Here is a 16,088-nt window from a genome sequence, read left to right as displayed (position 1 = left end):
TCTATATTTTGCACCTTTTGCCCATTATTCCCTTTTCTGTAAACCCCATCCAGACCCTCATATGTATTGCTGTAGTTGATTTGACTATAAAGATTTAACACATCCTATTACCCTCTATCACTATGGCAGATACAATAGGATTGATTGTCATTCAAAATGTTTTTGCTAATATGTACAGGAGATTTTTGGCTGCATTACCATTCCTTTGATATTGCAATCTAAGTTAAAAACTTTATTCACCCCTTTATTGTGCGGGAAAGTAAATAATAACTTATGATTTGAAATTTAAAAAATAAAATTGACTGCCATTTTGATTGTTGTCTGGGTACCTTCAAATGACACAACAGATTGAAACCAATAGAAAAAAAATAGGTTTCTTAGATGGTGCTTATAAAGGGTTGTTACTTCAATGTTCATTAGCAAATCAATGTTGCTGCCATCAAGATACTTTTATTACACTGCAGCCGTGTCCTACAATACACAGATGTAGTGTGATGGACATGGACATCTAGCAAAGACATCCACTCAAACCCATGCCAGCTTAGGGACCACTGTCTTGAACGCAGTTAGATGAGAGCTTTTATTCCGTGTTGAAAAGTCAGTATTGTTCCTTTGCTTTGTATATGTTTTTATTGTGTGTAGGAATATGGTTTCATGAATTGCTACACCATAATAGTATTTCTTTTCCATTTCTGTTGTTTCATTGTTATTTGTGGAATACCAATTTTTGTAGATTTTGTAGTTAAAGGTAAAGCATGAATTTAAATGTTCAACAATTACATTTTCTATAGGCTTGTATGCAGACTTTGGAAAAACTTGGAAATCTAATATCGACTTTTTTTCCCCTTTGATCCACTGAAAATTTGTACCCATGTATGCGATTTATACTACTATAATAAATGTGTACGTTTCAAACAATCATTTGGTTTGTGTACATGCTCAACCCTCAATGATTTTATATAAAATTTGCGTAGAACATTTTTTTTCAAGTTTAATGAAGTAAATAATTCATGAAATCTACAACTTCGAATTCGTTTGTTCAGTTTTCACACATTTTTTTCAGTTTAACATCCAGTAAATCTCAAAACCGATATAACGGCCTTTTCTTTATCCTCATTCTGTTTTATACTGCTTAGAAGTATGTGCCCTTTGTTATTTATAGCTATAGCATAGGGAATTTCTAGTCCAAAATAACTAATATCTTGACATATGAGAACTTGTCCATTCTCATTTAGAACATGTAAAGCATTGTTCCTTTCGTCGCAGACAATAAAATTATTCTGGGAAGTTGTTACTATTCCATGGGGGGAGAATGTGTTTTGTATTTCTCCAGTAGTGTTTCCAGTATAAATCCATTTTAATTTATCAGTTTTATCTATAGCTACTATTCGTCCTTCATTTCCCGAAATTTGGTCCACAATAATAATGTCATCAATTTCATTGGCAGTTATTCTGTAAGGTAATGTACATAGACTTTTCCCATCAACAGCTAATAGAAGCTCTCTGAGTCTGTTACCATTTGGAGATAGGCCAATTATTTTCTGATAGGCTCCTTTTCCAGGATTGTCCTTTTTAAAGCCAACCAATACATTTCCATTAGTTTGAACATGAAGTGCAGTTGCACTAAAAGGTGTTTTGAGAAAACCACCAGGATGGCTGTAAAAAACTCTAAGGTTTCCGGATCTGTTTAACTTTTTAATGCTAGGAGTATCATTTAATTCTGCAAGAAGTAAATCTCCAGACTTTGTTATGGCTATGTCTCTGACAGCTACTGGGTATTGTTTTTGTATTTTTATCTCCTTCTTTAAATCCATTTCTCTCACAACGTTGTCTTTGGAATTGGTCCATATTGTATTATCTTCATTTACGGAAATAGATTCAATACTTTCAATATTTGTATTGAAAGACCTCAAGACCCTAAAGTCAATGATATCTGACATCATAACCTTCTCCAAGCAACCTACGATATTTTCTGTTTGGTTTTGATTTAAAGTTCCTTTTTTATACTTTTTCCCTTCCAATGGCAGCTGTAGATATGAGAGATCTACATTTTTTTCAAAGATTTCCATTTCATCCTTCAAATTGCAGATTGTTTCTATGTCAAGGCAGTCTTTCTCCGAACTGATATCATTAACTCTTTTATTTATCTCAACAATGTTGTTTTCAGTGTTTTTTTTTAATATTTCTGTTTTCTCCAGAATATTTTCCCATCGCCCTTCCAGATCTTGTATAAGCTTATCTGTTTTCATTCTTATTTTATCCTTCAATTCTTTTTCATGGTCAATAATTTTTTGTTTTTCCTCTTCAATCATATCTTGGTGATGTTTTAATATTTGGTCAAGTCTCTCTTGCTCCCTGCAGAAATGTGGAAGAAAATAATACTCAAACTTGTCTGCATATTCTTTCAATTCCTTTTCTTTTTTCATGTAGATTATTTCATTCTCCTCTAAATGATGGCCTTTGTGGTCAGGCTTCGATAAACAGGTTGAACAAACAGGTATATTGCAGTCTACACAAAAATTTGAAACGTCCCGATCTTTGTGAAACTTGCATTTTTTAACTTTAAGAATTGGTTTTACAACCTCATTTTTTTCATGTTTCCGATCAGGATTCGTTTTTTCACATCTTATGTACAGTGTTGTATCGAATGATTGAGAAATCTGAGAGACATCTGAGGTGGCATTACAGTCATTGTATTTTCTTTCAACCTCCGACATTATTCATGTCATATTCTTTTTATGCACTAAATTGATATGGATAGTTTTGAGCTTTATCATGCAGCTTTATATCAGAACCACATGACTTGAAAATGTTGATCAATATGATCAGACAATATTTACTTTATTTTTTAGTTTAAGTGCACATTGCTATTATTAGAGTCAATAATCTCTCAAAGATAAACTTATTTAAAATTGGACTTGGATATATTTTAATATTGAACTTTAAAATGTACTTATTTATGCATACATGTGATGGACTTCGAACCTCAGATCAGAAGATTGGAACATTTTGGTTAGGAAATTAGACCTCTGATCAGGAGGTTTTTTATCAGCATTTTTTGTTGTTGTATATAAAACCGCCTGATGTGTAAAAATTGTTTTTTTGTGTGTTTTTTCTTCAATCTTCCTTCTGAATGTAATATAACAATGTGTTAATAGTAGTCTTGTAGCCTGACTACTTGAACGATATCAGTTGAAAAAATTATTGAGAAGATTCTGTTTCTTGTTTTGTTTTTGATTGTTGATTGATGACTGCTCATAGATAAAGTACTAGGATTTAACCTTTCCTTTGAGTACAACGAGAAATTTAAAGCAGTGTTTTAGTCATGCCTCTATCTTTAATATTTGTATGCTATATGTCACTGGCATAGATATAGAAGAAAGAAATATGCTATACATGTATAAAATGATAAATAGATCAAAGTTTAACATAAGCAATAACAAGTTATGCATGGTTTTTAAGCATTAATAAAGTAACTTTGCTAGAAAACTTGAGACTATCATTGTTTCAAATATTGTAAAATATATTATCTTAAGCACTGTCTATATTACATTGACAAATGTTATTTGATAACTGGTCTTGGAACACTGGGTCAGGTAAGAAGTACAAGCTGACTTGTTTGCCTTTAATACACTTGACTCTGTACTAAAGTTATCCTGATCCTAGTATCAGTTTGTGCAGTTGTTAATCTTAACACTAAGGAGGCTGTGAATTGTCTTTTAGTCACAATGATGTTCCTGCTGTCATTTTGGATCTTCTTGCAGAGCATGCTGAAGGTCCTTAAATGTCCGCATTGGAGTGTGAATTAGGGAGCATTTTGTAGCTGAGTTGAAAGATTGTTATATGTTTTTTTTACAACAAAACTTTCCGATTGATGTTTTGACAACATTCCACTTTTCTATCAATGCTGGTATTTACCTTCAATCACCCTTAGCGTGTCCCATAAACAGAAGCCATATCTAGTAAAAAAGATCCTATCACCTGTTGATTGTTCAATCAAATTATTATCACTTGTTAATTAGCCTCAGGCCAGGGTCAAAATCTACACATGTTGCGTAATTAGGTAATGTCAGGTACACAGGATACTTTTCGATACACTCAGGGTTTTATGTCTTCAATAATAAATCTTTGTAAACAGTGTAGTAAAAAATGGTGTCCGAAATTTTCATTCATGAAACTCTTTATATGCTGGATTTTTTTTCCAGCAGGAAGACAGGAGGAGACTCCTGAAATCGGGATTATTGTACTCCTTTTGGGAGGTTCACATGTATGTTTATGTCCATACATTCTGTATGTGCCTGTCCCAAGTTAGGAGCTGTTGTCATTTGTTGCTGTATATCATATTTCTTTTTTGTCTACTGTTTTATTCATCAATCAGTCTATTATTGAGTTGTTTTGTCAGGTCTTAATTTTATAGCTTGCTCATTGCTGAAGGTCATTTGGTTTCTGGTGAAAAGTTGTCTTGATTTCAATCATACCATAGTCACCTTCTTTTTTTTTTATAATAATCTTTCTTTAGCTAGTCAATTTTGCTGAAAAAAAATTAGATTAAGCAGAAATATTTTGTTTCTTCTTAACTTTCTTTTCTTTTAAGGTTTTATTTTTTCTGTTTCATTCCAGAAGCCTTTTCATTGATTCTCTAGTTCAAGCTTCTCAGTTTGGCAAATTTTGAAGAATTTTTAATGTATTATCTTTTGTACTTATAACAATTTCCAAAGTATCTTTTCAATTTGATTTCAACTTTTTAAACACAATAGAATGTAACATGCCAAACTCTTCCAAGTGATATTTAATTGATTGATTGATGCTTGCTTAACATTCTGTGACATTAGTTGTATTTGGAGACCTCAAATATTTCTTTGAAGTTAGTTGCATGTATGATGATGTACATGTATACTATATATGAGATTTTCTTTCAATCTCTAGCATCAATACTTTAAAACATTAAAAATGTTTAAATCTCATAAATCAGTTAATAAAATACAAATCATGGTAACAAACAAAGATTAAGATAATCACATGACCTCCTAATGCTGCAAAATCAGTTGCGTCAAACAGGATAGGCATATTTACTTTTTTTTTAAAATGAATAATTACATTACATTTATGTTTCATAAGAATCCATACTTTTGGTTGGCTGACAATAATTTGTAGGCATTCCAAAATTATATTTTTTTTCTCATCTCTCATTCCTTAGGATATCTGGCTCAAATACTATCCAGGGATTTGATCCATCAACAAACTTGGTCGCTGTAAAACGTTCATTTCCCTTTGCCTCGGGAGATATGAAGATTTGCTCACTTTCAAAAAATCATATTTCCCTCGGGCAGATCCCTCGTGAAATATGAATATTCTTGGGTGAACAAATCTTCATATTTCCCTCCGGCACGGGAAATAAATGTATACACTTGGTAATCTATCTATATTTAAAAACAATGGTAGGCATCAATTATTATGTAAACTGGGTCAAAAGCCAATTAGTAAATTACATGATATTTTCAAGGAGTGTGACACCATCTCTTTCTTCAACCCGCTGTATGAATATTCGCATATAATTACAGCTTTTTGCCACCACAGGCTGTTCCCGCGTACCGACAAACCCGAAGATCATAAACGTCATTTTCTAAAAATTAAATATATTAGCAGAGGTATTGATTTTATCAACTTATCTAGTATATTTAATGACTCTACCATTCAAAACTTCATACCTCCCTATTTTGATAACACAGTACCACCTATTATTTCATACACATACAAAAAACCCAGCAGAAGTTTAATTTTTAATAATACGCCGGTAACATCAGACGTCAATGTAGAAAATAATACACCTTTAACTTGAAACTGTGAATCGTCCTAGTTTAGATATGTTCCCTATGGCCATGTTATTATGGGGGACCTCAATATCGTCCAGGACAGAGAGGTTAAAAACTTTTTGAAAAAAGGATCAAAATATCGTCCTCCATCTAAAATAGATTGGAAACAGTGTCGTCAGGTCACCAAAGATGCTCTTTCCTCGTTTTGTAAAAATTGGTGTAAACGGGAAAAATCTGATGAAAAATCTCTTGATTCTTATTTAAATAAATGTATGAATGTGGTAGATAATAGAATATCACATTTTGAAAATAATCTAGAAATAAATAATAGTGTACATAATACGCCTATTTCCAGAATAAGAAATAAACTTCAAGAACTTTCAAAGCGGTTTGTGTTTGTACCGGCCAACAAAGCAGCCGACAATGTGGTGGTGGTAATCCGTAAATACTACACTGACGTTCTTAAGAATGAAATTTTAAATTCATCTACATTCAAGTCCATGCGCCCCACAGAGAGTCATATAGTTAACAAACATATCATAACTTCATCACAGCGTAAGGCTTCTTCTGAACATTTGAAGGTCCCTACTATGTATTGGTTACCTAAATATAAACTACACAAAAAACCAGTAAAATTTCGTTTCATCTCTGCCTCTAGTAAGTGTTCTACAACTAATCTTTCAGTGCTTTTATCAAGTTCCTTAACTACTATCAAAGAGCTTATCATAAACTATTGTAATAAAATATATGAAAGTAGTGGAGTTAACTTTTTTTGGAGTGTAAAAAATTCCTTGAATGTTTTAGATAAATTACGTGCTTTTTATGGTTCTTTTGATTCTGTTGACAGTTTTGACTTTTCTACTCTTTACACTACACTTTCACATAATCTTATCAAACAAAAATTTGACTATTTAATTAAATGGTCATTTGGTAAATCTGAATGCAAATATATTTGCTGCAACTCATTTAAAGCCTTCTTCTCTAATGAGAAAGGTAAATATGCCTGATATACCTACTGGAGGTGTGACGAGATGATTTAAGCTGTTAATCTTCTCCTTGATAATATTTATGTACATTTCGGCAGCAAAGTTTGTAGGTATTTCTATGGGCACTTATTGCGCCCCTTTAATAGCAGACTTGTTTTTATACGACCGCAAAAATTAAAAATTTTTTGGTCGTATATTGGTATGACGTTGGCGTCGTCGTCGTCGTCGTCGTCCGGAGTCGTCGTCGTCGTCCGGCGTCGTCTGGTGTCGTCCGAAGACACATTGGTTTTCGCACTCTAACTTTAGTTTAAGTTAATGGATCTCCATGAAATTTTACCATAAGGTTCAATACCACGAAAGGAAGGTTGGGATTGATTTTGGGGGTTATGGTACCAACAGTTAAGGAATTAGGGGCCAAAAAGGGGCCAAGAATAAGCATTTTTGTAACTTCCAGACAATAAGTTGTGTGTAAGTGTATGGATCTCTCTGACATTGAACCACAAGGTTCCATATCACATAGGGAAGGCTGTAATTGATTTTGGGGGTATTTGCCTCAAAATTTTAGGAATTAGGGGCCAAAAAAGGGGCAAAAAACAAGCATTTTTCTAGTTTCATGACAATTACTTGTGTGTAAGTGTTTGGATATTTCTTAAATTGTACTACAAGGTTCCATATCACAAAGGGAAAGCTGGAATTGAGTTTGGGGGTAATTGCCCAAAACGTTTAGGAATTGGGGGCCAAAAAGGGGCCAAAAATAAGCATTTTTCTAGTTTCCAGACAATAACTTGTGTTCAATTGTATGGATCTCTCTGAAATTGTACTGCAAGATACCATACCACAAAGGGAAGGCTGGGATTGAGTTTGGGGGTGATGAATCATAAGGGGGTTCAAAAAATTTGGGGGGGGGGGGGGGTTTCTTTTTTTTTCTTTTTTTCCTTTTTTTTTTCTTTTTTTCCTTTTTTTTTTCTTTTAAAATTTTCCATTTTAAGTTGGTTATTTCTGATTTATATTTAAAAGCAAATAATAATGATATGGTAGGAAATACACACCAAACAGGATGTGTAAATTATTATACAATAAGTATTGTGCAATAGCAAGAAATTTTCAATTGCACAGTATTGCACAATAGCAAGAAATCTTCAATTGCACAGTATTGCGCAATAGCAAGAAATCTTCAATTGCACAGTATTGCGCAATAGCAAGAAATATCCAATAGCACAATATTGCGCAATAGCAAGAAATTGTCAATTGTACAGTATTGCGCAATAGCAAGAAATATTCAATTGCACAGTATTGTGCAAAAGAATATACTTTGTATAAATTGCTTATTTCTTGATCAATTTCAATGGGGTTTTATTCTTGAATTCTTGGGGTTCTTTAATATGCTGAATCTAACCATGTATTAAGTTTTTGGATTTTGGGCCCTGTTTTTAAATTGGTCCACATTGAGGTCCAAAGGGTCCAAAATTTAACTTTGTTTGATTTCATCAAAAATTGAATTATTGGGGTTCTGTGATATGCCAAATCTAACCGTGTATATAGATTCTTAATTTTTGGTTCCGTTTTCAAATTGGTCTACATAAAGGTCCAAAGGGTCCAAAATTAAACTTAGTTTGATTTCAACAAAAATTGAATATATGGGGTTCTTTGATATGCTGAATCTAACCATGTATTTAGATTTTTGATTATGGGCCCAGTTTTCAAGTTGGTCCAAATCGGGGTCCAAAATTAAACTTTATTTGATTTCAACAAAAATAGAATATATGGGGTTCTTTGATATGCTGAATCTAACCATGTATTTAGATTTTTGATTATGGGCCCAGTTTTCAAGTTGGTCCAAATCGGGGTCCACAATTTAACTTTGTTTGATTTCAACAAAAATTGAATATATGGGGTTCTTTCATATGCTGAATATAACGGTGTATTAAGTTTTTGGATTTTGGGCCCCGTTTTTAAATTGGTCCACATTGAGGTCCAAAGGGTCCAAAATTTAACTTTGTTTGATTTCATCAAAAATTGAATTATTGGGGTTCTTTGATATGCCGAATCTAACCGTGTATTTAGATTCTTAATTTTTGGTTCCGTTTTCAAATTAGTCTACATAAAGGCCCAAAGGGTCCAAAATTAAACTTAGTTTGATTTTAACAAAAATTGAATATTTAGGGTTCTTTGATATGCTGAATCTAAACATGTGTTTAGATTTTTGATTATGGGCCCAGTTTTCAAGTTGGTCCAAATCGGGGTCCAAAATTAAACTTTGTTTGATTTCAACAAAAATTGAATATAGGGGTTCTTTGATATGCTGAATCTAACCATGTATTTAGATTTTTGATTTTTGGGCCCCGTTATCAACTTTGTCCACATTGAGATCAAAAGGGTCCAAAATTAAACTTTGTTTGATTTCATCAAAAATTGAATTCTTGGGGTTCTTTGATATGCTGAATCTAACCATGTATTTAGATTTTGGATATTGGACCATAATAGGTGAATGTCCAATTTAAAATTTTTAAGTTCTTAGACCACATTCATTCTGTGTCAGAAACCTATGCTGTGTCAAATATTTAATCACAATCCAAATTCAGAGCTGTATCAAGCTTGAATGTTGTGTCCATACTTGCCCCAACTGTTCAGGGTTCGACCTCTGCGGTCGTATCAAGCTGCGCCCTGCGGAGCATTTTATTGTACTGTTATGAATCACAGTTTATGACCAAACTCAGTAAAGACCCGTCTAAATTGCTTTTAATTGATAAATTCAACAACACTTACCGTTATCTTGATGATATTTTTTCGTTAAATAATCAAGAATTTTCTCAATATGCTGCCAAAATTTACCCAAAGGAACTTACTTTAAATAAATCAAATTTAAACGGTTACAACTGTCTTTTCCTAGATTTAGATATTTTGGTTTTACACGGGAAACTCCACACTAAAATTTACGACAAAAGGGACAATTTTTCATTCCCTATTGTTAATTTTCCCTTTTTGGATGGTGATGTTCCTTTAGCACCATCTTACTGTGTTTATATTTCACAACTCGTTCGCTATGTCTGTGTCTGTTGTGACGTTTTTGATTTTAAAGAACGTAATCTATGTATTACTGGTAAATTATTAAGCCAGGGATTTCGTTACCACAAATTACTTAAAACCTTTACTAATTTCTTCCACAGGTATAAAGATTTGGTTTTGAAGTTTGGTTGTACCTGTAGAAAACTTATTTCAAATGGGATAGCACATCCTCATTTTTACAGCAATATTGTTTACCGTGCCCGGAAATTTAGAAACGATCCTGGTAAACTTATCGATCCTTTAAATAAACTTATTCTAAAAGGTTACCAATTCAACACTGTAATTAGATCATTAAATATTGTTTTTATTGGTACTAATATTGATTTTGTTATCAGTAAATTAAAAGCAAACTAAATATTATTGTTATATACATATACACATTCATGGATCTACAATCTGTCGATACCTGTATCTTGGCATTGCACAAGGTCATGTTTTTCTCTGACTGTTTATGACGTCTTTACACTAAATCCACTGGATGTTGGATGTGTAGGGATTGATAATTTAGTCTTAGATGCATGATTTTTTTTATTAGTTGTTAGTGGCTTTGAACTAGCTGTCAGTAACTGCGAGTACTCTCAGATCTGTACTTAGTGTCTTTTTGTTGTTTGGATGTAAAAGTACCCGGCCACGTCCACCTGTATTTGTATTTTTATCCATCTGATGAGTTAAGCCTCTTTCAAATGATTTTTATACGACCGCAAACAAATTTTGTGGTCGTTTATTGGTATGACGTTGGCGTTGTCGTCGTCGTCGTCGTTTGAAGACACATTGGTTTTCGCACTCTTACTTTAGTTTAAGTGAATGGATCTCTATGAAATTTTACCATTAGGTTCAATACCACAAAAGGAAGGTTGGGATTGATTTTGGGGGTTATGGTACCAACAGTAAAGGAATTAGGGGCCAAAAATAAGCATTTTTGTAACTTCCACAAAAGAAAGGAGGGGATTGATTTTGGGGGTTATGGTACCAACAGTTAAGGAATTAGGGTCCAAAAAGGGGCCAAAAATAAGCATTTTTGTAACTTCCAGACATAACTTGTGTGTTAGTGTATGGATCTCTCTGACATTGTACCACAAGGTTCCATATCACAAAGGGAATGCTGGGATTGATTTTTGGGGGTAATTGCCTCAAAATTTGAGGAATAAGGGGCCAAAGAAGGGGCAAAAAACAAGCATTTTTCTAGTTTCATGACAATAACTTGTGTGTAAGTGTATGGATCTTTCTGAAATTGTACTACAAGGTTCCATATCACAAAGGGAAAGCTGGGTTTGAGTTTGGGGGTAATTGCCCAAAACGTTTAGGAATAAGGGGCCAAAAAGGGGCCAAAAATAAGCATTTGTCTAGTTTCCAGACAATAACTTGTGTTCAAGTGTATGGATCTCTCTGAAAATGTACTGCAAGGTACCATACCACAAAGGGAAGGCTGGGATTGAGTTTTGGGGTAATTGCCTCAAAATTTTAGGAATTAGGGGCCAAAAAGGGGCAAAAACAAGCATTATTCTAGTTTCAGGACAATAACTTGTGTGTAAGTGTATGGATCTTTATGAAATTGTACTACAAGGTTCCATATCACAAAGGGAAAGCTAGGTTTGAGTTTGGGGGTAATTGCTCTAAATGTTTAGGAATTTGGGGTCAAAAAGGGGCCTAAAAACAAGCATTTTTCTAGTTTCCAGACAATAACTTGTGTTGTAGTGTATGGATCTCTCTGAAATTGTACTGCAAGGTACCATACCACAAAGGGAAGGTCGGGATTGAGTTTAGGGGATGATGAATCATAAGGGGGTTCAAAAAATTTGGGGGTGGGATTTTTTTTTTCTTTAAAATTTTCCATTTTAAATTGGTTATTTCTGATTTATATATAAAAGCAAATAATAATGATATGGTTTGAATAGGTAAATTAAAAAAATTTAAGTTCTTATACCACATTCATTGTGTGTCAGAAACCTATGCTGTGTCAAATATTTAATCACAATCCAAATTCAGTGCTGTGTCAAGCTTGAATGTTGTGTCCATACTTGCCCCAACTGTTCAGGGTTTGACCTCTGCGGTCGTATCAAGCTGCGCCCAGCAGAGCATTTTATTATAGTTCGTTCTTATGCTGTACTGTTACACCACTGTCCCAGGTTAGGGGGAAGGTTGGGATCCCGCTAACATGTTTAACCCCGCCACATTCTATATGCATGTGCCTGTCCCAAATCAGGAGCCTGTAATTCATTGGTTGTCGTTTGTTTTTGTGTTACATATTTGTTTTTTGTTCATTTTTTCATTTTGGGGCCTTTTATAGCTGACTGTGCGATATGGGCTTTGCTCATTGTTGAAGGCCGTACGGTGACCTATAGTTGTTAATTTCTGTGTCATTTGGTCTCTTGTGGAGAGTTGTCTCATTGGCAATCATACCACATCTTCTTTTTTATACGACCGCAAAAAAATTTTTGTGGTCGTATATTGGTATGACGTTGGCGTCGTCGTCGTCCGGCGTCGTCGTCGTCGTCGTCGTCCGGCGTCGTCTGGCGTCGTCCGAAGACACATTGGTTTTCGCACTCTAACTTTAGTTTAAGTGAATGGATCTTTATGAAATTTTACCACAAGGTTCAATACCACAAAAGGAAGGTTGGGATTGATTTTGGGGGTTATGGTAATAACAGTAAAGGAATTAGGGGCCAAAAAGGGGCCAAAAATAAGCATTTTTGTAACTTCCTGACATAACTTGTGTGTTAGTGTATGGATCTCTCTGACATTGTACCACAAGGTTCCATATCACTAAAGGAATGCTGGGATTGATTTTGGGGGTAATTGCCTCCAAATTTTAGGAATTAGGGGCCAAAAAAGGGGCAAAAAACAAGCATTTTTCTAGTTTCATGACAATAACTTGTGTGTAAGTGTATGGATCTTTCTGAAATTGTACTACAAGGTTCCATATCACAAAGGGAAAGCTGGGTTTGAGTTTGGGGGTAATTGCCCATGTTTAGGAATTTGGGGCCAAAAAGGGGCCAAAAAACACATTTTTTTCTAGTTTCCAGACAATAACTTGTGTTCAAGTGTATGGATCTCTCTGAAATTGTACTGCAAGGTACCATACCACAAAGGGAAGGCTGGGATTGAGTTTGGGGGTGATGAATCATAATGGGGGTTCAAAAAATTTTGGGGGGGGATTTATTTTTTTTTTCCTTTTTTTTCTTTTTTTCCTTTTTTGTTTCTTTTAAAATTTTCCATTTTAAGTTGGTTATTTCTGATTTATATTTAAAATCAAATAATAATGATATGGTAGGAGATACACACCAAACAGGATGTGTAAATTATTATATAATAAGTATTGTGCAATAGCAAGAAATTTTCAATTGCACAGTATTGCACAATAGCAAGAAATCTTCAATTGCACAGTATTGCGCAATAGCAAGAAATCTTCAATTGCACAGTATTGCGCAATAGCAAGAAATATCCAATAGCACAATATTGCGCAATAGCAAGAAATTGTCAATTGTACAGTATTGCGCAATAGCAAGAAATATTTAATAGCACAGGATTGTGCAAAAGAAGATACTTCCTATAAATTGCTTATTTCTTGACCAATTTCAATGGGGTTTTATTCTTGATTTCATGGGGTTCTTTAATATGCTGAATCTAACCGTGTATTTAGTTTTTGGATTTTGGGCCCCGTTTTTAAATTGGTCCACATTGAGGTCCAAAGGGTCCAAAATTAAACTTTGTTTGATTTCATCAAAAATTGAATTATTGGGGTTCTTTGATATGCCGAATCTAACTGTGTATTTAGATTCTTAAATTTTGGTTCTGTTTTCAAATTGGTCTACATTAAGGTCCAAAGGGTCCAAAATTAAACTTAGTTTGATTTTAACAAAAATTGAATTCTTAGGGTTCTTTGATATGCTGAATCTAAACATGTGTTTAGATTTTTGATTATGGGCCCAGTTTTCAAGTTGGTCCAAATCGGGGTCCAAAATTAAACTTTGTTTGATTTCAACAAAAATTGAATATAGGGGTTCTTTGATATGCTGAATCTAACCATGTATTTAGATTTTTGATTTTTGGGCCCCGTTATCAACTTTGTCCACATTGAGATCAAAAGGGTCCAAAATTAAACTTTGTTTGATTTCATCAAAAATTGAATTCTTGGGGTTCTTTGATATGCTGAATCTAACCATGTATTTAGATTTTGGATATTGGACCATAATAGGTGAATGTCCAATTTAAAATTTTTAAGTTCTTAGACCACATTCATTCTGTGTCAGAAACCTATGCTGTGTCAAATATTTAATCACAATCCAAATTCAGAGCTGTATCAAGCTTGAATGTTGTGTCCATACTTGCCCCAACTGTTCAGGGTTCGACCTCTGCGGTCGTATCAAGCTGCGCCCTGCGGAGCATTTTATTGTACTGTTATGAATCACAGTTTATGACCAAACTCAGTAAAGACCCGTCTAAATTGCTTTTAATTGATAAATTCAACAACACTTACCGTTATCTTGATGATATTTTTTCGTTAAATAATCAAGAATTTTCTCAATATGCTGCCAAAATTTACCCAAAGGAACTTACTTTAAATAAATCAAATTTAAACGGTTACAACTGTCTTTTCCTAGATTTAGATATTTTGGTTTTACACGGGAAACTCCACACTAAAATTTACGACAAAAGGGACAATTTTTCATTCCCTATTGTTAATTTTCCCTTTTTGGATGGTGATGTTCCTTTAGCACCATCTTACTGTGTTTATATTTCACAACTCGTTCGCTATGTCTGTGTCTGTTGTGACGTTTTTGATTTTAAAGAACGTAATCTATGTATTACTGGTAAATTATTAAGCCAGGGATTTCGTTACCACAAATTACTTAAAACCTTTACTAATTTCTTCCACAGGTATAAAGATTTGGTTTTGAAGTTTGGTTGTACCTGTAGAAAACTTATTTCAAATGGGATAGCACATCCTCATTTTTACAGCAATATTGTTTACCGTGCCCGGAAATTTAGAAACGATCCTGGTAAACTTATCGATCCTTTAAATAAACTTATTCTAAAAGGTTACCAATTCAACACTGTAATTAGATCATTAAATATTGTTTTTATTGGTACTAATATTGATTTTGTTATCAGTAAATTAAAAGCAAACTAAATATTATTGTTATATACATATACACATTCATGGATCTACAATCTGTCGATACCTGTATCTTGGCATTGCACAAGGTCATGTTTTTCTCTGACTGTTTATGACGTCTTTACACTAAATCCACTGGATGTTGGATGTGTAGGGATTGATAATTTAGTCTTAGATGCATGATTTTTTTTATTAGTTGTTAGTGGCTTTGAACTAGCTGTCAGTAACTGCGAGTACTCTCAGATCTGTACTTAGTGTCTTTTTGTTGTTTGGATGTAAAAGTACCCGGCCACGTCCACCTGTATTTGTATTTTTATCCATCTGATGAGTTAAGCCTCTTTCAAATGATTTTTATACGACCGCAAACAAATTTTGTGGTCGTTTATTGGTATGACGTTGGCGTTGTCGTCGTCGTCGTCGTTTGAAGACACATTGGTTTTCGCACTCTTACTTTAGTTTAAGTGAATGGATCTCTATGAAATTTTACCATTAGGTTCAATACCACAAAAGGAAGGTTGGGATTGATTTTGGGGGTTATGGTACCAACAGTAAAGGAATTAGGGGCCAAAAATAAGCATTTTTGTAACTTCCACAAAAGAAAGGAGGGGATTGATTTTGGGGGTTATGGTACCAACAGTTAAGGAATTAGGGTCCAAAAAGGGGCCAAAAATAAGCATTTTTGTAACTTCCAGACATAACTTGTGTGTTAGTGTATGGATCTCTCTGACATTGTACCACAAGGTTCCATATCACAAAGGGAATGCTGGGATTGATTTTTGGGGGTAATTGCCTCAAAATTTGAGGAATAAGGGGCCAAAGAAGGGGCAAAAAACAAGCATTTTTCTAGTTTCATGACAATAACTTGTGTGTAAGTGTATGGATCTTTCTGAAATTGTACTACAAGGTTCCATATCACAAAGGGAAAGCTGGGTTTGAGTTTGGGGGTAATTGCCCAAAACGTTTAGGAATAAGGGGCCAAAAAGGGGCCAAAAATAAGCATTTGTCTAGTTTCCAGACAATAACTTGTGTTCAAGTGTATGGATCTCTCTGAAAATGTACTGCAAGGTACCATACCACAAAGGGAAGGCTGGGATTGAGTTTTGGGGT

At 34.0% G+C, this 16,088-nt stretch overlaps 1 protein-coding gene across 1 annotated transcript in view; it reads left to right on the top strand.

Annotated features, from left to right (window-relative positions):
• Positions 1-16,088, top strand: part of LOC127724130 (E3 ubiquitin-protein ligase rnf213-alpha-like) — a 160,336-nt gene that overhangs the window by 57,613 nt on the left and 86,635 nt on the right. The window lies entirely within an intron of this gene.

Source organism: Mytilus californianus, unplaced genomic scaffold (assembly GCF_021869535.1).
Source record: "Mytilus californianus isolate M0D057914Y unplaced genomic scaffold, xbMytCali1.0.p SCAF_14, whole genome shotgun sequence".
NCBI classification, from domain to species: domain Eukaryota; kingdom Metazoa; phylum Mollusca; class Bivalvia; order Mytilida; family Mytilidae; genus Mytilus; species Mytilus californianus.
The sequence above is the reverse complement of the archived record's forward strand: the minus strand, read 5'-3'. Positions and strand labels throughout refer to the sequence as shown.